We start from the raw sequence: 22663 nt of genomic DNA, 5'->3' as shown, positions 1-22663 counted from the left end.
TCCTTGACTTACCCTTTCCCCTATTATCTTAGGCACAAACTGTTGTTCAGGTCTGAGAATGAGTGGATTCAGCCATACCTAGAATTCTCTTTGAGGAGTTTAGAAAGCAAGGGAGTCCAGTCTGATCCTTGTAACCCAACAGGAGGTTTCCTTGCCCTTTTTCTAATCCATATTACAACCACCCAATTCTGACTTGATTTCTCTGACTCTGTAAATAATTTTTAATTCATGTGTAAACAATTTTAATCCATGGCTAATTTGATTTTGCCTTTGTATGCTTTTTCATGCCCAATAAGTAGTAGAGTGGACTTTGCCATTGAATTCTGTTAAGTCTCACTTTTCAGAAATTCACATTTAAATAGCTTTTTCCCTTAACATTTGTGATGTTGATCTTTTAAGTGGCCTAAACCACTCTCCTTACTTTCACAACACACTCTCAGCTTTACTGTCCCAACTTTGCTTTCCTGTTCAAGGCACAATTGCTTGCCGGCAGAATTGCATCATACATTTCCAGTTTGCCCACTGCCTTTCTGAAGAGATAATTTTTCAGCCATGCCCAAAGGTAACACTTTCTTTAGTAGCCTGTGTTCACTATATGCTCACTAGTAAGTCTCTGATACTGCCACCAGCAGTTCTGCTCGCAGTTAATGAATCTTCCTTTCAAGGAAAAAAAAAGGCATCTTTTTTTTCAAGTTCACCAAAATCTGGGAGCAATTTATGTTCATGCACTGAGGGAAAAGTAACATGTTATCCCTATTGTTTGTTACCCCTATTTACATGGAGATGACAGTTTACTGTATTTTTTCCATTCTTTTGTTGTTGTCTTTTTTCCCATAAACCAGCTAAGAAAGATCACAACAACCACAGACTGGAGTGCTTATACTAACCAGTTGGCCAATCCTTATTACAGGAAAAAGAGATGAAATGATAACAATTTCAAAGCCAAACTTTTCCATGTCCCTGAAAAAAGGAAACAATGATTTACGAAAAGAAACAAGGACTTTGAAGCATGAGAGAAAAGGAGAAAAGGACTTGAAAAGTGGCTGGGATATTGGAGACATAGCTCTGGGGGATGACAGAGAGGAAGGAGGTATATGTCTGGGCAAAGACATTGTCAAGGGGCTGCTGCACTACCTGAGAAATGAAAACTTACCTTAGGTAAATATATCCACTTACTTTTCAAAAATACTCAAACTCCTGTTGTCCATTTTTTAAACCTGGAGGGAAGATTCCTTCTTGGACCATCATCTGTCTTGGGGAAATAAAACCAGTTCAGATGAAAGGATTACTTGGTTAAAATTTGTGCTTGCCTGACATTCTGGGATACAACCTTCACCACAACAGCTCTGTTGCAGATTTCCCTCTCTCAACAAAACATGGAATTTTTTTCCATTCCTTTTTTTCCAACTTTTTCATGTTTTCTAATTTTTTCATGTTGAATCGGAGAAGGGGTGGGTGGATGCTCACAGTTCCCTTAAATTTAACCCACTATAACAAAGGGTTCATGAAATGCTTTTAAGCTTGTGTTTTTCTGACTTAATCCATTGCAGTGAATTCCTACGTTGATGGAAAATACAAATCTGAATATGAGTTAATTATTAACCTTTGCTTAAACTGCACACAGCAGTTCTTGAAAAGAATACTAAAATCTCTGCATGAAACATAAAGGAAATCTTGACTCACTGTCACATATATTTTTAATTCAGTAATCACAATCCGTGCTTTGCACTTTTTCAGTTACCCTGTTCATAAATGGTATCTACCTCATTATAGGAGCATGGTACGTTCCTGGGTAGTTGCGGGTTTTTTTTTGCAGAGGCCAATTCTATAGCTTCTCAAGGTATTCAAGTTTGCCCACATCCACCTCCTTTCCATCTGCAAGGCTATCTCCTTTTCTCTGGAGATGTAAAGCAGCAGCAATGGGAACCACTGGAAGCAAGTATTTCTCAGCAGCCTCCACCCTTGACATCGAAATCCTCAGTCTGCTCTTTAGCTTTTTGCTGTCTCACGTTGGTGTCATTGTTTGGCAACTCAGGGTGCAGCCAAGCAGTTAATGTCATCTCTCCAAAAGCAGTTCTGACTAGATGTAGACATTTACATTACCCAGTCAGCCTACACTCCCTTATAGTTGAAGCACATCAAGTTCACAGAGTAAATCTCAGGGCATGATTCATTTTCTTCTACAGTAAATCTGTTGTAATAACTATGTGCCATAGCGAAATAACATGCTTACCTGAAATGCTGAGCAGGTACTTGGAAACACGGCACTGATGTATGACTGTGAAGGGACCTTACGTCTAATGCAACAGCATGGCTGGCGCACGCTCCTCGGGTTGGAAGCGTTATGGTTGACTTAACATGAGTAAAAAAAACCACAAACATATAAGGTGCAGGCCTTTCAAAGAAACATGTTTTTCCTACTTAATTATTCTCTGTCACAGTATTTCCTTTTCTGGATGAGAGTATGGTAGGACAGATGTAAAACATTTCCCTGATGGAACAGCTGCTTTACATTTTCAGGGAACTTTAACCTGCTGGTAGGCTGATATCTGCCAAGTTGTGTTTGCAAGTTGTTGTTTCATCAGCTTGTTGGAATGAAATCAGATGCAACATATTGATGTTCTCTTTCTGGGGATGGTCATTCAAACAGGTCCAGCTGCAATCTTTCTAATCACTGCTGTATATTTCTCTGTTTCACACAGGAAACAACCCAAGGACAGAAACTTTGGACTCCAACACTGGCTCCTATAAATACTCCCTCTATACTGATGAGCATTTTCTTTTTCTTCCTTGAGGAACAAAGAAGAGTCTGTGTAAGGTTGGTTTTGATTTACTCAAAATAGTCTACAAAAACCTAACCACAGATAAACAGCATTTATAAAAATTAGTATTTTTTTTCTGCTGAGAATGTATTTACAATACAATAGTTTAAGTCTGTGCTATTGAGAAGCTGGTTTAAATATATAATGAAAAAAAGCCCTGAATGTATTTCTCGAAGATCAGAAAATGGACTGAGACCCAATGTTCTTCTAATAAACTTCAGCTGGAGTCAGTGGTCTGAAACCAGCAGCTGACTTGGCAACTCAGCTGACCCATGAGCTCTTGCAACTTTTATTCTATATTTGTCCATTTTCTGTTGATGACTGTGAAAGTGTGGTTTTGCCATGTGTTTTTGTGATAGCAACTGGTATAAGAAACATATATGCTTTTGGAATTAAATGTGTATCTTGCTTTCTTATGAAACCCTTTGAAGCTGTGAGCATTTAGAATCTATGAAAAGGTGGTTTTTCCTCAAGTATAAATCATAGAAAATTATTCTTACCTACAGACAATAAAGCCAAATTAAGTAGTTAATTGCTAGTTTATAGTTAAAGCACTGGACTGGAGTTTATAGTTTAGATCCATGTAGTCTTGGAGTGTATATCACACCTCAGAGAGGAGCACTTTGAAGCACTCATTTCATCTTACAGTATCCACCTTTGCTTTAGTAGCCTGTGGAGGATGCGACCACCTTGGTTCACATCGCATTCTCTTTCTGTGACGGTCAAAAAGGGTCTGTGTTTCAATTTGAATTGTCTTGAGTTTCTTCCCTTCTCTTTGAGACAAGTGAGAAGATGCAGAAGAGAACAGCAACTGGGCCATAATGTTCGCACACAGAGGTGACAATCTTGCAAGGTCTTTACATGAATCAACTCCCCTCACACACATCTACACACACTCTGAAAAACTGTAATATCAGCAACTCTGTGACCTGAATTTCTGCCCTGGAGATGTTTTTAGTAATAGTTTAAATCACTGCAGTTCTGCATTTTTGTTTGATTGTTTCTTGCTTGTTTATTTTTTTGCTCATGGGGCATTTTATAAGCAGTAGTATTTCCCAGTGCTTGGTTATGAATCTTAGATTTCAAAATTAGAAATTTTCTAAAGAATTTACAAGTGAAGGAATAGGAAAGCCCAGTAAATGAAGATGGAAAAACAAAACAAAGCAAACCACCAACCAAAACTACCCCATAGTAATAATGTCAGAAAATATTAGATTTACAGATCCCACGTCTCAGCTGGAGAAAATCTGGCAAATGCCATTGAATGCAGGTGAAATCTCTTGGGCTATTTACACCACCTGTGAATCTCAGACATGGACTCTACCAGCAAAATTTAGATTTAAAATAATCTTCACTTTTCTGAAGAGTGTCAAAAATCAGATGATATATTTTAGTAGAAGTTACTCTGGGTTTGACTTGATTAGCAAAAAGACATCCATGCCAAGTATTTCTGAGGATATGAGTAGTATATGTGTCAAGATAGATTTAAAAATAAAAAGCGATTATACCACATAAATATTCCAAGACATAACTGTGCAGGGACAAGCGGAAAGATGAAATCTATTTTTATTACTAATCATGCATCAATAATGGTAGTAACAATTACTATTTTTATGTATAATCTATTAAATCTGGCAGCTACCTGATTTTAACATTTGGGGAAACTATTAACCTGGATTTTGAGGCTACACAGAACCACTATGACTAACTGTTCTGTACATGAATACTGATTCTTTTATTTATGACTAATTAGGAATCCATCATTTAGACATCACAAGCGAGGTTCAGTTGGCAATTAGTGTGCCTAGTGCCACAGCCCCACACCTCTACGGAGCTTGGACGTGTGACACGGGCCTCGTCCTTGCAGATGAGGCAATTGGAAGTCCGGGTGAGATCTCATGGTACTGGCTCCTCAGTTTAGACAATGGAGTTCCCACTCTTGGTTGTGTTTTATGTAATCCTAGAGGTGGAGAGTTTCACTGTCTCACTATAATGTTCTCCTCTGGTTATTTAGCCCTGAAAATTAATTCTTCTGTTAAGGTTGATATGGATAATAATAAATGATAAACTGGTTGGGATTTTTGGGTTGTTTGTTTATTTGTGGGTGGATATTTTTAATGTTTGGGGATTTGGGTTTTTTGTTTGTTTTTTTTACTGTGACAAATATCAGTCTTAAATACTACGTATATAGCAAAGAGAGAAAGAAAATTAAGTGTCAGTGTCTTGGGACTAGGATTTTCTTGTTTAAGCTGGGCTCTAATATGATTGTGCTACATAAATGATGTACACTGAACTCCCACATACCAAGGTTAGCTGTTTGCTGTCTCATTATTGGATAATGGGGGCAAGAGGGGTCATGACTTGATATTACAACAAAGACATCAATAGCAAACCTGATACTCTGAGAGTACTCATGCAAAAAGGGAAGCACCATGAACACAGGTACCAACTGCAGCTCCAGAGCCAGTGAGAACTCCAGCAGGAGCTAGGATTGCAGTTGTTCTGTGTGCTAGGTTTCTCTCCAAACCGTCTCTGTTAAATATTATTTTTAAGTGCCATGTCTTGTCAAATAGAAATGCATTTAATGGCAGATCACATCCTTTTTTTGCTTACATCTATCAGTCTCTTCCCTTTTCCCTTCCCCAAACCCTTTCTCCCCCTCATCTGTAAAAACAGCTATGCTAGGGATCAATTATTCTAAACCATTATATCACCAGCAGTACTCACAGCTGTAAAAACATCTGCATTATAGGCTCTGCTTCTTCCTAAGAGACAGAGATGTAATTGATTCTCTCATTCTGGCATGGTTGTATAGCTTCTGGTTTGTGTTATATCGGGGAAGTAGGCGGGGGGAGGTAGGAGGGAGGCATCTTGCCTTGCTTTAAACTGATTCATAATCACCTAGTCATGAAACACATGGCTAGTCTGTGAAACAGAGCACAGACCATACTGCAGCAAGCAGCCTCACCTCCTTTACATCCTGCAGCCCTTGCCTTCTCTCTTAATATTGCAGGAGTAAATAATTTCACACACAGTAATCCAGGCATTTGTGTGCTCCAAGGAAAGGAAGGGTTTGTGTGTTAGAGAAGCTGCTGCACAGCTGCCATAGGAGAATGCCTCGGTAAAACCCTTTCTTTCTTCCTTCCTGCCAGTAGTTGCCTTAGTGACAAAACTATTTGCTGCTGGTGCCCCTGCTTTGGTTCATAGGAGAAAAACAAAGCCATTTGCATTGTCATTCTAGCAATCTTCTGCAGGACTATCTTCAAGATTAAATGTGCTGATTGAAAAACTATGTTACAGGCATTAGAGTAATGCAATGAAAAGGCAAACGGAGGTACATGATGCTCCTCTCTTGGCTAAGCCTTTCATACAGCTTCTTGCAGTCAGTGGGTAAATATGTTATAAGCACACATAGGTGGAAAATTAGGAACATCTCTCTAAGCAAAAGTAGAAAACCTGCTAGGTTTGAAGTCTATGACTTTTTCTATCATCTTCACTTACATCTAACAGGTAGTTTCTGCACATAAACTACTAACACTTCTTTTTTATTTTTTCCCTTTTTGATGTCTATGAACCATGGACTGCTTGGTAAGAGCAAAGATGAAGAAATATTTCCTTTCATGGTGAACTTTATTGTACAGCTTGGTGGTATACGACTACTTACCCAATTCTTTTCTTACTTTTGAGATTCCTTATTTGAAGAAGTAACCTCCAGGAAGAGGAAAGGTCCCTCAAGCTGGTTTAATTTACCCGGGGAAATAATGCTTATGAAGCTAGACTGTGGTATCACTTGGAACAGTGATTTAGAAAGCTATTTTTAATGTATTTATTTCTTGAGGCCCAAATTCAGTCCTGCAGAGTCACTGATATTAGAATAACACCTGACTTTAGTTCAGTAAAATGGTGTATAGCACATACATCTCAACATTTGGTGGCTAAGAAGTTTTTTGTACCGAGGTGGGTTTTTTTCATTTTTACTATGAGACAAGAGTACACCAAGCAGCAAGATTTTTTCCCAGCCTAATTTCTCACCACCTTTTTAAAGCTTAAAGCAACATTCTCTTGGAAATTTTTTTACATCAATTGATTTTTCCTCCTTTGCTTAGTTACCCTCAGGTGACAATTACCCTTCCTTCCTGTTGAGTAGTGGTAAGAGCATGTAAATTTTTGGAAACAAAACCTGATTTTGCTATAAACTCCTTAACTGTGTAATAACTGTACTAAACACATGATCTGAAAAGTAACCCCAAATGAAAAAATCCTACTTAATTACAATAGATGAGGGCCAAGTTAATGCTAAGCTTCAGTTACAGAGAAGAAATAAAAATGCTAAGGATAAGCAAAAGCTGAATTCTTATTCATGGGTCAAGCAAATGTCGCAAACAAAAGTCTCATCAAACTGAATTACATTGCAATGAAGACATGAAATTGGAAGATATCTGACAAGCAGCAGGTAAATTAACATAATATATCTGGGGCTTGGATGATCCCCAATGACCTCTACTGTAATCCAGTTTTCACTTGCCATCTTTGAACAATGAGAGGAAAAAAGTATTGCTAAGAACAGCAAGAATATTCAGAAAGGTATTAATGAACTCAATTATTTCACTTAAAGAATTTAGAAGATAATAAAGAGCAGTTGTATATTTCTTATACCAGTTGTTATTGTTTCGTACATTAAGTGACAGTACTTCTGACAGCTCCCAAGCTAGAAACCTCTTGTTAAGGTAAAAAAAAAAAAAAAAAAAAAAAAAAGTTTAAATACTGAGAATCAGTGTGGTGAAACTAAAGAAAAAAATCCTCTTTTGGTATTTTTCTCTTTTTCTTCATCTCATATCCTATTCACCTTTTGTACCTGCTGTTTTCACTTGAAGTATAAGGACTAGCTGTAGGTTGAGTGGATTATCAGAAATTGCTTTCTCATAATTTGAGGAGATATAATGTTGTAAACTGTTTTTACACCCTTAAGCTTTTCAAATACTGTTAAAAATTAAACCCTGGAGACCTAGGATGAGAAGAAGGGAATTGAAGAGGGGTGTTTTATATCCAAGAAGTAATTGAATATGCAATTTCTAATTTTTTTTTGCACTACAGCAAGCAGCATTTCCTGTTATATGTTCTCTAAGGAATGTTTCAGGATTTAGGATTTATTTATTTTTTAATATAGACTTCAGTGGTATCTGCAAGTCTAATATGGAAAAATTCCTTGGTGGGATGTGTAAGACAAATTTGCGCTGGGCACAGAGTAGTTCTAAAATAATTTATAACCTACTGTAAATATTAGATTTTCTAGTGATTTAAAAGGAAAACTTCTTTAAAATATATGTACAAATAAAAATAATGAACAAAAGATGAATTAAAATAAGAAAGTCTCAAAAGCAGGACTAATTTTATTGCTTGCACAGGAATGTACCCGGGCTACTTCTAAGATGCAAGCTTTTTTGGACACAGCTATGTTTCCATCACCAAGTGTTTATATCTCTGACGCAGAGATGCGTGGTGTCATATCCACAGAATGCAACCCAGTGTCCAGAGAGTAGCATGAGTCTAAATGTAGAATAAACACAATAAACATCAATCTAATATTACTCTGGTTTTGATATATTATATTATGGTTATATAATGCCATTTATATTTTCCAGTTCTGAAGTTACTGAGCTTTCCATTCAGGAGGCACAGGACATAGCAAGAAATTATATTAATAGCTATGAGCTCAGCAGCAGAAGTGGGTGCAGGACGATATCTAAGCTTAAAAGCCATCTCTGTGCACCAGCTAACAGCAATAGCTCCTGGCTGGATCAAACCTATAGGCAAAAACAGGTACATCTCCAGCCTCCATTACCTCTACTGCACAGGACGGCAGCAGCTTTCTGTTGACAGAGCCGTTTACAGAGGAGAGAAAAACCAGCGTATTTGAGCAATATTCACTCTTGCTACGGACAGTGGAGATCTAGCCAAGAGCATCAGTAAAGCTTACTGCGTGATCCAGCCAGAGTCATCTTTATCCAGACAGTTGTGCTAAGCCACTGATCTTTTGTGACTGCACTGAGAATTTGTTCACATAGATGACAACACGTTGACACCTTAATTTAGATAAAGGTGAATCCCACCTTCAGGGAAACTAACTGAAAATTTTATTGTTATCTGAATTCCAAGAGGTTTCCACTCTCTAAATATTTAAAAACAAAATGTGAGAAATTAACCATAAATAAGAGTCCTACTGGGATATCTAAATGAAAGATACTGCTACAGAATGTTCTTCATAAATTTTTGAAGGAAAATCTGTTGGAGAAACAGCTAGACAAATCCCTGGACTATGTTCTGCAGGTAACAAAACTAGATTATCTAAAAAGCCTTCTGGTCTTTAGATTTGTGAGTGGGAAGTTAGTGGTGACATCAGTGGTAACAGAATTAGGACAATAATGAGAACTCTGGTAAATCACCATCTAGGAATAAATAAAACCTTCACTTTTGACCATATCAATGAATGACCAGATTGCACTGGAGGTATTGTACTGTTGAAAAGGCTCCTATTTTTAGATGTGATACATAACATATTGTGAACATTTATTCTCATTAGCAATTCTGGGCCTCCTTTTTGGGTGTGTGACAGTTACAACAGTGACTGGTGTATCAGCTTTTCAGAACTGACATTGTTAGTCTCTGGGGGTTGAATTAAATAACCAGGTTTTGCAAGTGGTGCTAGGAACACATTCCTGGTGTCTGCAGAAGAGCATGAGGGCATTTTGATTTCTGAGAGCTAGGCAAAGAGGGCCATTCATCCCAGAACTGCTGTAATTCCCAAAGTTATCTGTCTGGGACCATAGCATCATCGAACCATCGAATCACAGAATGCTTTGGGTTGGAAGGGACCTTAAAGACCATCCAGTTCCAACCCCCCTGCCATGGGCAGGGACACCTTCCACTAGACCAGGTTGCTCCAAGCCTCATCCAGCCTGGCCTTGAACACTTCCAGGGATGGGGCATCCACAGCTTCTCTGGGCAACCTCTGTCAGTGCCTCACCACCCTTTCTGGTAAGATATTTTTTTCCTTATATCTAAATGGTCTGTGTTGGAAGAGACCTTAAAGATCATGTCTACTCAAATATCCAAAACAGGACTTCTCTATGAGTTATCTTAATACGTTCATGAGGCATGTTTTCTAGTATACCTTTTATCATTCATGGTTTTCCAGAGCATAAACTGATCCCCATAAACTGAGCCTACAAGCGATAGAGCATTCACATGGGTACGTGATTTCTACATCTAAAGCTGGAGCTCTGCCAATTGTTATGCTTGGCAGTTGCAACCTTTGTTTACTGCATCCCCATCTGATAGCTCCATCCAGACCGCTGATAAGGCATCAGCATTTCTGAGGCTCCACAGTATGGCTAAAACTATATTAATAATTGACGTAGTTTAGAGACCATTTGCTAGCTCTGACTCTAACATCGAACAGCTGCTGTCTACACTCTGAAAGTCTCCTGGCTTTCAGAATGGGATCAAGTACCTATACAGCTTACCGGGAATGCTCCCTTGTTCATGTTAACTTCTGGATCATGCCTGGGAATTGTCTGGGAGTATATATGTTGATTTGTGCCAATACTATGCCAAGGACAGGGTTTACACTTAACATATAGATGACCACAAGGTAGTGCCTTGGTTACTGCCCTGGCTGTTTGATTTACTGCTGGGGGTATGTAGCAGCCTGTAGTCCTCTTGGAGACATTCAGAGAATTATAAGCAGAATAAATCCAAGATATTTGCTGGAGACTTCAATATGACCAGGAATTCTGGGGATATTGATATTTATATAAATGGATATATGAGGACAGCTGTGCCCTCAGATCATGATTTATTCAGTGGAAGCAGTAGCTAGGAAGAGGGTATTGCTTGAAGACTGGATGCCAATTAGGAGAGATGAACAAGCTTTCTGACAACCTTTTTCTCTTCTGGATGAAAAAAAGAAAAGAGACTGATCCTCTGGAATAAAAACAAGCCCATTGTTTCGTTTATGAATTTATAGTTATGCAGTTTTCTTTAAGTTTTAATAATATTTTATTTATGCTCCTCTGACTCTAAACTGTTTCTTTAAGCTTTGCAGTCAGAATTGAAATAATCCTATTTTTATCTTGTCTACAAAGACTGTTGTCCTAAGAATGGCTTCAGGGTGCGTGGAGAGACATGAGAATTTCACTCTCAAGACTATAATGATATGACTGGTGCAACTGCACTGTGGCAGTATGCAGCACCCCAGTACATGACCAGAGTAACAAAAGACTGTCAGGTGCTCCTTTATACTGAGTTTCAAGGGCTGGCTTCGTATCTATTAATGTGGGTTAATAACTGAAGGGTAGCACGGTCCTAAATAACTGTTCATCAGCATATTCTTGGTGTGTAACTGTATAAACAGGTGAGTATCCAAGCCCTGAAGTGTTCTGGAAATTGTGGTACCTGGGCCAAAGAAGATATAATGGAATACATCCTGATCCAGAACAGAGGCCAAGGGGTATAAAAACTGGACATGTGCAACAAGGTACATATTAGGTTTTAAAAAAGAAAAAAATTAATAAGCCTTCTAGTTAATGTTTTGCTTTGAGTAATGCAGTGCATCTGAATTATAGGAAATCCATTAGAGGAATAAATATTTCCTGGGTTTGGTAGCCTCTGTCCTCATTTCATAACTGCCTACTTGCAACATGTTTAGCCGATGTGTACCTTTAGCAGATGTTTACAAGCTGTCTGCAAATATTTTCCATGTTCTGTGACCCTTAAACACGAATATGTCCTTAATCTCAGGGATCTGATGATTGGCCACCTTGCCAAATTCCAGCAGTCTTCTTTTCAACTATGATAAAGGTCTTGTATTCCCAAAATTTATTTCTGATTTAGTCTATTTGGTGGGATGTCTTTGCCAAACTGATGGAGTCCGCCATCATCCTTGTATTTTATTCCGTATCGCCTGTTTATGCTTCTGTTAGGTAGGAGGTCTGCTGTTTGTGAATTTCCATTTTCCTGTAATGTGGCAAAGTAATTTGGAGCTCTCCCTTGAGTCATTGATTATAATTTTTAATACCATCTTCACTTCTTCACTGAAGTTGCTAACACGAGTTATTACAGTTAAGAGAAAAGCTTTCACACCTGAGATGTATCATCAGATTTGTAAAAGCTATTACTGCGAGATATATTTGTATGCCTGCACTTGTGCCAAACGGCTAATGTTCTTTGGGGAAATAAATAAGGAAGATTCAAGACAAGCAATATTTTTTCTTTTGCGTTTTTCAACATTTCAGTTTGAGAAAAGAGGAAAATCTCTTTTACTCTTTAGCTACAACTAGATATGACAAAATCATTTAATTAAAGCATAGTCAAGGCATTCTCTTCTGAAAAGTGGACTACTTTTTGTCTTCATCATCCTCAGAGGGTTATAATTTCCAAATCTATTGGTGGTGACACTGTAGAGTCTTCTAACAGTGTTGCTTCTACAAAGTGATGAGTGCTCTCTTATAATCTCATGACTTCCTATTTACAGTATACACAGATCAGCTCTGTTTTCTAGGTTGTTTCAGTTCTTCTCTTGTCATTTCAGGGATCGCTTCTCTTTTTAAATTAATTAAGTCTCATTGGGAATAAGTGAGCAAGAAAAATAAATAAAATCTATTTACTAAATCAGAGTTGCTGGTTTTTGGGGTTTTGTTTTGTTTTGTTTTCTGTCAGTTGGAGCAATATGCACAGGAGGCTGTAAGTAGTGGGCACAAGTTCAGATTTCCAAACCCACTGATCACTTCCTTAAATACCTTCTCTGCTGCTACTCAAAATTCGTGGTAGGTTAAAAATGCCTGCTGATGGGTATGTACCTGTCTATAAAGACAACTGAGTATTGAAATGCTCATTTCTTACATTTTAACTTATTAATCATCATGACACCACTCTCTTCTGCATGGAATAGTGTTCCCTAGTCTTGAAGTAACCTGGATTAGTGCAGCTCTAGAATTGGTTTTAGTCTAACCCCTGTACTCATGTATCTAAATACTTTACAGGAAGCTTATGAAGTTGTGGAATTTACATTATACATAAAATTTAAATCTGTGATGTGTATAAAAACCCTTTTTTTTGTGGATTTCTCTCTCTCCAATTCCAGAATGCCAATTTTTCCTTTCTTTTTGTTGTAGAAAAAGTGTATTGCAGGCTGTGGTAATAAACACCAAGTTCTAGGAATACCGTGTGCATTGGTAAACAATATGTAAGAAGCATTTCTTGGTTTATTTTTTGCTTACTGCTTTTATCTCTACATGTTGCCCAAAAGGCAGAAAAAAAAATTGTTCTCTTTAATTTTTGCTTACTTCTTTTATCCCTACTTCTTGTCTTTCGCTCTCCAGGGCAGCCCAGTGAGACTGCATGCCGCTCTGACCACGTTCACACGCAGCGTTGATGTTTGTCCAGCAGTCTGCTCCTGGGTAGGGTGCACGCTGATGGCAACATGCTTTCAATTGATGCAAGAAGGCTTCACTAAAATACAGGTGTCAGATATTTTCATGTTTTCAGAAACACTTTCTGTAACCTTTAGAGGAACCACTTAAATCTTGTTACGTGTATGCCATTCAGCAAATGATGGTGTATGAATAACCATAGTGGAAGACTGAATAATTCTTCCATTGATGCAAACATGTTCAGATATTAGGGCAACTGTACATCTACACCTTCCAGACAGGAACTAGCCTGTATCTGGCTAATGATGTATGTGCTCAAGGGCAAGAGCTCGTGTCTGCCCTGATAAATACTCTACTACTGTTCTTGCTGAGTTGACATTCACTCTGGTTCTAATTTCTAGCATTAACATGCAACATTCTGCCACTATCTCTGCAATTTATTTTGCAGATCACAGGCTATGAGTATAAAAGTACCTTCCCTCCTGCAAGGTTTCCAGGCTGTTGTGCAATTCGATGCTTCTGAAGCAGGACACAAGCTAAAAGGTAATGCAAAAGAGCTGTATAGAAAACAGAAGGGAAGGCAAGACAAGAAGACAAGGGGAACCAGAACAGCAAGGTACGTATATAGATCTTGGAGTTGTCTGTGGCCAGAGGAAATCTGCTTACAGCTTGCCAACGTGGCTAATAGCCCACAGAATTTGGCCCTTGTTCCTATGCCTACACACGGATCCTCACTACAGGAATTTTATCACGGACTACTAGAAAGAAGATTTTTGTATGGAAGTGTGGAAGCCAGTCTAAAATAACACCACTGTATCATTATTCAGACCTGGGGTGTTTCACAAATCTTTGCTGTGACAGAAAAAATAATCAGAAAGTTTAGATGTAATGATACTGTGAATGACAATAACATGGTACAAGGAAAGGTTACAATAAGCATTCTCATATTTTTTTTTATTCCAAGAAATGGGAAAAGAAAATTAAAGCTGTGACAGAAAGTGTTACTCCCTTTTCCACGCCACTTTTCTCTTGAAAATGGGAAGAAAGGACAATGAGAAGATTGAGTACAATAAGGAATGAGAACACTTTCTGAAGGTAGGGAGACTTTGAATAGTATGTCTCTTTCATAAAGGTAGAACAGAATATTTTATTACATATTTTGTTACAGTGTGGTTTTAGTAGCACAAGAACTATTTTAACAGGAAGCAGCATTTTCTTTCCATGCACAGCCCTTCATTTTCAAAGATTTGAAAAAAAAATCTTCCAAGTTTTTCATATATATATAGATGTTTTGGAGAGATACTGTGAATGCCCTGATCATTTATTTCCTATAGCAAGTAGAAATGCCAGTGATGTAGGAAGCAGAATTCATCCCTCTCAGGTTGCACTGAAGTAGTAGTGGGGAGGTGTCAGTAGATCCTTCCATATTTAACTCTTCCCATTCAAGTTTTAGCATTTCCTGATTTGTCTGGAGCAGAATTTCGCCAGAACCAAGGTGAAACTTGTGCCAATAAATGAGGTTTTAGTCTTATTGCTGGAAAAGAGAATAAATTACATGAAGGAGAAATTACATAGTTTGTCCTTCGTTTGAGCTGGTGAACAAAACTTAGCTTCCAAAATCAGTTGTGGTGTCTAGCTGTGATGAAGAACTGTTATATCAGTAATATCAATATCAAATATGAATAAAAATAAACTATTTCTCCAGCAAGAAATGAAGATTCACAATGGAACCGGAATGCAATTATCTTCACAAAGGATGTGAACCCAAGCCCTGGCCATTAAACGCCATTGAACGTTTCATAAAATTTTCTGTTACCACTCCGTGTTATTTAGCCATGATTAGTATTTTTATTCTCCATGGTATCTTAAAATAGGGTAATTAACCTGATTTTCTGTCTAAATTCAATGGAGGTAATTAAATTTTACATATCCAAATTCCCCCCCTACCACTAATTACAGCAAAGTTTTGCATTGTTGCCTGTGCTACTAATGGAGTATGTTGTAAAAGTCTTGTGGTGGTTTACTGTTGAAGTATTGTTTTTAATACAGCTTCTGAACAAACTGAGTTCAGCTAATCTATATCAACTATGTTCTCACATTAACCTTATGAAGCAATAAAGATACACTGAATAATTTATACACAGATGTAGATTACACAGCTCTATTTGAGCCAAGTATGATGAACAGGGGAATAACTATAGCAAGGTCATTTGATGGTGCTCCAAGGAATTATGAAAAACCAATAGCATCTCTCTTAGGAGCTGACACAGTTCCTCTGATAAAATAATGAAAAGGGGGAAGGAGGGGAGAGAAACATTTTATGCATACATGGCAGTCTTCTAGAAAGTGAACATAAGTAGCTGAGCATACACTCAGCCATACACACAGGAGGAGTTTCTCAGTCAAAGGAAAAGACCTAGATATTTGCTGTCAAACTCAAATCAGAATTCTTTAAGGAGATTCTTCTGTGTAAATCTCATTTCAAAGCAACTTGCCACTAAAATACTACAAATATGGATATGTTTAACGTGACATTATTCTAACTTCCAAAAAGTAGTGGGAGAATTTTTTTCCAGATTTTCAGGATAGTGGATAGCATCAGTGTCATGACATTGGCTTAGTGTCTGATAATGGGACAGAAAGACTATTCAATATGTTCTTCTTCATCCTATGAAGTGATCAAATTTTTCTTTTCTTTGCAGATTCCTTTGGCCTTCTCAGAGCTGGTGAATATAAAATTTTGAAGAAAAGAATGTTCCATTCCAAAACAATATTATCATCTACAGAAAAGAAATACCTGAGTAGTAAATTAAAAAAAAAAAAAAAAGTAGAAAAGAAAATTGATTTGGATTTCAGAGCTAATCAGTCCATCCTAGAATATTGTTTTTTTTTGATAATGCTCAGAGAGCTCTTTAAAAGCTTTTGTTGTTTTGTTTTTCTTGTTCATTTGTAAAAACAAGAATGTTAAAATTGTTAATTCTTTTTGGCCTTTTCCCCCCAGCTGAAAAAATATTTAAAAAAGGGATTAAGAGACCATCTGTTACAACAGAATCAAAGAAAGATAACTTCATCGAGCCTTGGTCATCATGAATTCTTTCAAGTTAGATAACATCATCTGCACATAAGGGCACATCCTTCATGTCACTTCAGTGAAATTATCTCAGGAGGTAATGAAGCCCATTCAATGAAAGACTGGCATCTGCAGCTGCACCATATGCCTATGTTTGTCCAACTGAATTAAGTCATAAACCCCAAACAGAAGTATTTAGATCCTCAACCCTTAGGTGCCAACTTAATATATAATTTATAGGTTTAAAGGTAAACATCCAGTTCAGTTTTAAATGCTTTGTCATATCCAGGCTGGCCTTCAGTTGCCTCTGCAGAAAGGTATAGGTCTTCAGTACCATATCAATCAGCGTTGGTTGTCTTAGCATCTCGGGGAGTCAGACCTGACACTAGATGTCAATGTTCAGGCAGCTAAATCCACCTCCTAAGATTGAATTATTCCTACAGAAGTTTAAGTTTCTATGTTGTTTATTGTCTATATAAGTTCTTATATGTGAGCTGAGTTGACCTGTATATTTTCCACTCCTGTTAATGAACATCCGGAGCTAAATTGAGCTACACAAGTGTACCATTATTCGAGCTGGCATAGGTCAACATCCCAGGTGATAATTTATTGGGGGTACTCTGTGAATCCAGTGCTATATCTGGAAGATGCCTCAGATACCTCAGGGACACTAGATGGTTACAATACAATCCCACCCCTGTCTTGCAAACACTTAAATTTATGTAAAGTGAGTCTCACCCAAACAACTGTGTGGTAAGTCCTGCCTATAAATACCTTGCAACATCTGGACTTAAGTGACATAGCTTAACTTCAACATAAACATCTGTCACAGAGCAGGGAATTACATTTAAATATCATAGCTAATACTGAAAGTGTTGGATTAGATTTTTTCCCAAGCTACTCCCTCATTGCTGATTCCTTTCTGATATAATACCCTATTCACTATCAGGCACAGAGGACAGAGATCAGTTTTTTGTAAATTAAGCCTTGTCTTGACCAGTTGTTTAAATGCATACAAGTTTAAATGGTAAAGTTGCCAAGCTTAAACCCATCCTCCTAAATCTATTTGACTCCCTTTTTCACTGGACCTTGCAAAATATTAATAAACCAATTCTTCTTTTGTTTGAAGAATTAATTCTCCAGAATTTTCAAAAGTGGCCTGAAAGGAGTCCTACTTTCTCTTTTTTCCTGTTTATTCTACATTCAGATTAAGTCATTAGCTGTGGCTAATTCTACTTTAAGGATATAATACCAGATGAAAAACTGGGGTACTATTATGCTATTTTGTGCTATCTATGCCATCTTATTCAGCCATATGATGATGTGAAATATGGATTTTCCCCCCTATTACATTAACAGATTCTTACATCTTCTATTTTCTTTTCTGATTTGCGTCAGTAAGTAAACAACTGCCATCCTCAAATAAGCTATTTAAAGTGCTTTTACCAAGAAAGTTTGAAGCTTGTTCTTCTCAGCAATAAACATGAACTACATATGGTTGAAAAAAAAATGTATATTCTTTTGACAACTACCTGATAAAAATAGCCTTTTCTCTTAAATTGTACAGGCAGACAATACTGTGAAATTGCAGGTTATGAAAGGCTGAACACTTGGGCTTTCTTACAGAGCTTGCAAACATTAAAAAAAAAAAAAAAAGGTAGTTTTTTTTTCCAAAATCATGCAAAGATTTCTTTGTGTATATTCTATATGAAAGCTGTGAAGATGCTCTTTTTGACTGAACATGCTCAGTGTTCTCCAAACTATTTGGCTCCATACTACCTTTTCATAGTATAGTTACTTTTAGGTTACTGTGCTTGTTTTTGTGGAGTACATGATACCATGAGATCAGTTAAAAGTGCGAAACCCCTCCTCTGCATCTTCCTTGTGTGGGGTGTGGGAGGAGGAGCTCTGGTTCCTAGAAGAAATTGAATTACAGAATCACAGCACCACAGAATGCTAGAGATCGGAAGGGAGCTTTGGAGATCCTTTGGTTCACTGCCCCTGCCAAAGCAGGTTCACCTAGAGCAAGTTGGACAGAAATGCATCCAGGCGGATGCATCTTATATTTTTTTTTTTTTTTTAAACTCATTTCATTCTTATGCATTAGCATTTTCTGAAGAGCATAGGAATCCTCTTGGAAAATTTGCAACTTGCTCTAATCAAATACTTGTAACTAGAACAACAACCTGAAGGATTTCTGAGCTCTTGAATCACAGCCCTGCTCCTGCTCAAAGGCAAACCTCAAACACTATTTAAAATCTAATGATAGCTATTCAAAATTCAAATATCTAGTCTCATCTATTTGATAAGATTCCTTTTACAGTCAGTGGAGAGAGAAAGTTACTTCTAGCTACCTCTGGAAGGCAATTTTTTGCAGATATCTTAAACAACTATTTTAAGATGGGATGAATCAGTCTCAGTAAGCATCTGTCTCTCTTCACAGATGATTGAGGGTACCTAGGAGCCTAATTTCGACTAGTCACCTAAGTTTTGGATAGCTAAAGACAGCAAAATTCTTCCCAACATATTTGTCTATTATTTCTTTTCTACCTCCCTCTGTTTTTACCAGGTCTTATTAGAGGCTGTATTAAATGTAACTGCCAACACAGGGTTATGCCTAAAATCCCCACTATTGTTGACAGTTGCATTACGCTGTATTTCATAGGAATTGTGATTTAATTACTCAGGTAAATGGATAGCTTATTTTTTGATCGTCTGCTAAAAATTTCATACAACAGCCTTGCCTAAAATATCACCATACTTCCACAAATCTTCCACTACTGTTTCACTGCAGAGTGCATTGAAATGTCCCTCCAATTCAGACTTTCTGAAAGCTCCATCTTAGATTACAGTCCTCATTTAGCAGTTCCCATTTCTTCTGAATCATTAATGTAATTGGGTAGCGATGAACGCCTAATGAGTGATTTTTAAGAATTTCCTATGTATATCTTGCTGCTAATTTTGCATCTGTCATATATATAGCTATCCAGTGTACAAGAAGAGACTGTGTAGCAAAGTGAGAAATGCAGAGCTCTCACAAAAATGACCAAATTATAGGTGTTGATTGACTAAGGTTTCTTCTCATTATTTCTGTTTTTTCCTTCTGAGCTGTATTCTTCAGTAGAAAATGCTTTGTTTTTCAAACAAAACATACCATGATTATTAAAATACTCTGTGAGTAATACAGAAACCTCTACAATTTTCCAGACATATATTACAAAAGATATGGCAAACAAATTAATAGGATGTGACTCAATTTAACTGGTTATGCAGAAATGTAGGTCTTTCTTGTATCCTTACTCAGCTAATCCATAGCTTGTAGCAGAATGAAGACAGAATTTAGAGGAACAAAGATATTATTTATTTGATATAATATAGGTTTGTTTTTTATCCAACAGAAGTAGTTTCCATCCATTCATAGTAAAGAAATTGAGATCTAGTTTTTAATTAATGATCTAAACTCAAAGGATGTGCACAAAATATGTTATGTGAATCATATCCCACAAACATTTATTTTCATTGACTGTCCAAGTACCCAGTAGTGAGAGTTCTACTCTTCTTAATCAGGGAGAAGGCTGCATAGTCAAATAGCAGAGATGGAATTGTGGTTTAGCCTAGAGGAAATAAAACCAAAACAAAAGCTGATAAGAGTCAGCTGTTCTATGTGAAAGGTTGGGAACGAAACGCAAGGACTCTTAGTATCCTTTCCTTCACAGGATAGCCATGGGGCTGGACTCTTCCTGGCCCTGTTAGGCATCATAGCTTGTTTATCTTTCATCTCTCTTAAATGTAAGTCATATTAACACTGACACTTCATAAGACATGCAATAATTGCTGGAGGTGACTTGAAAGTTAAACTTATATTCACATTTTAAGAAAAGGGACAGCATTGAAGAGACTCCCATGGTAAAGTGCAGCCGACATGCAGAGAATCTGTACCACTGCAGTTCCCCAGGCAACCCTAGATGAACACCAGACTCTCCAAAAAGGTAGAAGAGGCAACCAACCAATTCTTTCCACAGTTACCACAATGTGCGAGGTTTAGAGCAAGGTTGTGTTGCTCTTAGTTAAGATTAATTTAAAAACTAGTTTTGGCTTTTCTACTTAGAGAAGGACACATTGCCTGAAAGCATGTCCTGTCCTAATTCTTCTCTGTCTTTCACTGTAAACTGATTGCAAAAAACTGTGTTCTGTTTTGCTTCATAAGAGTGGGTAAGAGAATGATGTTTATAATGAGCTTTTAGCATGTTGCTTCCCACAGCTTCATTTGAGTTTATCACTGCCTTGTTTCCTGTCGGACATGAGTCATTCCAGCAAGTCATTGAGCAAATCATCCCGGATTCCTTTACAAACATCAGTTAAATGTTGTCTTGCCATCAGAATCTACTGCAAAGAGTGTCCACTAAGAAACAAACTCTTATACAGACATGACAACTCCAACAAGTTCAAGTATTTAGCAATTTACTTCTATAAGAGTTGTGTAAAGTGCTCCAAGGCATCCATGACCTTGTGAATCCAAACCTTATCAGGGGATTTCTTTAAGTATACTGTCAATATCACATGGTAGCTTCTCAAAAACAAACCTGTTTATGGCAGATCATTGTATTTGCCAAAAAATATACCCTTCAATAGAATCCTGAGCCCTGAAAGCAGCTGAAAAGCATGTATCACTGGAGGTGTGAAACTGAGTTTGTGCAGCTGTCAAAGATGCTGGCATGGGTGAATGTCAGGTAGTTTTCAAGGTTTCTTTGGACAAATACATCATGTCTTCAAATCACCTGAAGTTCTGAAGCTTACAATGCCAGTTGCTGGTATTTTGGACTGGGGTCTTCCACATAAACAAAAATTCTTTTACTGAAAACACCTTTCTTTTCCTGTTGATTAATAACAGCCTCGTGAGTCTCCTGTTAGGTAATTCTGGGTTTAGAGCCTCCCATAGTGACTTAAGACAATCTATGCCCCTTCCTCCTTAAAATGGGAATAAGCTACACATACATCAACAGAAACTATGTTGTGTCATGTCAGGATTGTGATGCTGGTAACTCCACGTACCATGACAGCTGCATGGTACAACTCCTGAACTTACTACCCTCAGCCAGCCAAGGACTTGTGTAGTGATGCAGTGGGCATGATTACTGTTCACAATGAGACCTGTATCAGATTCATACCATGTTTTTTTTTGGCAGGGAGGATATTTAGCACATAGATTTTGGGTACTTCAAGTTTATAGTGTAGTCAACAAAGACAGACGGGATCTCCAGAGCATGATTCAAAGCTGGAGTTAATTTCAGCTATTTCAGTTTTCTTAGGGGAAAAAAATTATTCCTGTCTCTCTTGATTGTAGAAGATACCCAGGAATATTGTTTGAGGTAAAGTTGGCCCTTGAGAATCTCCTCCCCTTTCCTCTTACACTGACAAGCAAGAAATGAAGATCCTCAAGGAATATGATGCAAATAATCTTACAATGCCCTTCCTAAAATTACTCTCCCACTCTTTTGTCCATCTAGCCTGAGTCAACTGGTAATAATCATCTTCAGGTGATTAGCCATGACTGGAATTAATGACAAAACTCAAAATTGATATGGAGACCCTCACTTCCCAGAACTTTTGCCAGCTCTTTTCTTTCTGGTTAGAGGAATTGTTTTTTTTTTCTGATAGTATTTCTGTCACTGTTTTGGAGATGGGAGTTTGGTTAATAGCAAGGTTTCCCTGTACAATGAGAAAGGGTGAGTGAGCAATCCCTGATACCCTAATTAATGGCCGTGGCTGATGGTTTTTTAATATCTATCCAGGGTCTTTTATTGTGGGGTAGTTTTCATGTCTGTGTATGTGTGTGTGTGTGTACACACCATGGATGAAATAAAGGTTTAGAGGTCCCTAAGTTGGGGGAAAACAAGATAGTGCCAGAAACACATATATGATGACTCTGACACCAAAGCACAGTACTCAAGATGATTAGCTCCACAGAGAAATGGGGTTAATTAGACCAGACACAACATCACATCAGTTAAGTTTTACAGTTTGGGTAGCTGAGCTAATAACTCCAAATATCAGTGTAATAAGACATTCAGTATGGATAACACCTTCTGCTGCACTCCATCAATATGGCACATATGCACAAGGTTATCCCCTTACTTATGAAATCAATGAGTAATTTACGTAACCGATTTCAGAGCAGACCCAACAGTCTAGCTAGTCAGGAAACCAAATAAAACAGAATGCGCTGGTAATATTAATTCATGGGAGTTCGGAGCTAACTGAAAGATTTTTGTAGCTGATTATCACACAAAATGATAATTAAAAGAACTAGCAATCAACACCATAAAATTTTATGCATTAAT

General features: G+C 37.5%; 1 pseudogene; it reads left to right on the top strand.

Moving 5' to 3' along the window:
* The first annotated feature begins 552 nt into the window (after positions 1–552).
* Positions 553–22663, top strand: part of LOC104512982 — a 105766-nt pseudogene continuing 83655 nt past the window's right edge.

This window comes from Eurypyga helias, unplaced genomic scaffold (assembly GCF_000690775.1).
Source record: "Eurypyga helias isolate BGI_N326 unplaced genomic scaffold, ASM69077v1 scaffold1860, whole genome shotgun sequence".
Classification (NCBI taxonomy): Eukaryota; Metazoa; Chordata; class Aves; order Eurypygiformes; family Eurypygidae; genus Eurypyga; species Eurypyga helias.
The sequence above is the reverse complement of the archived record's forward strand: the minus strand, read 5'-3'. Positions and strand labels throughout refer to the sequence as shown.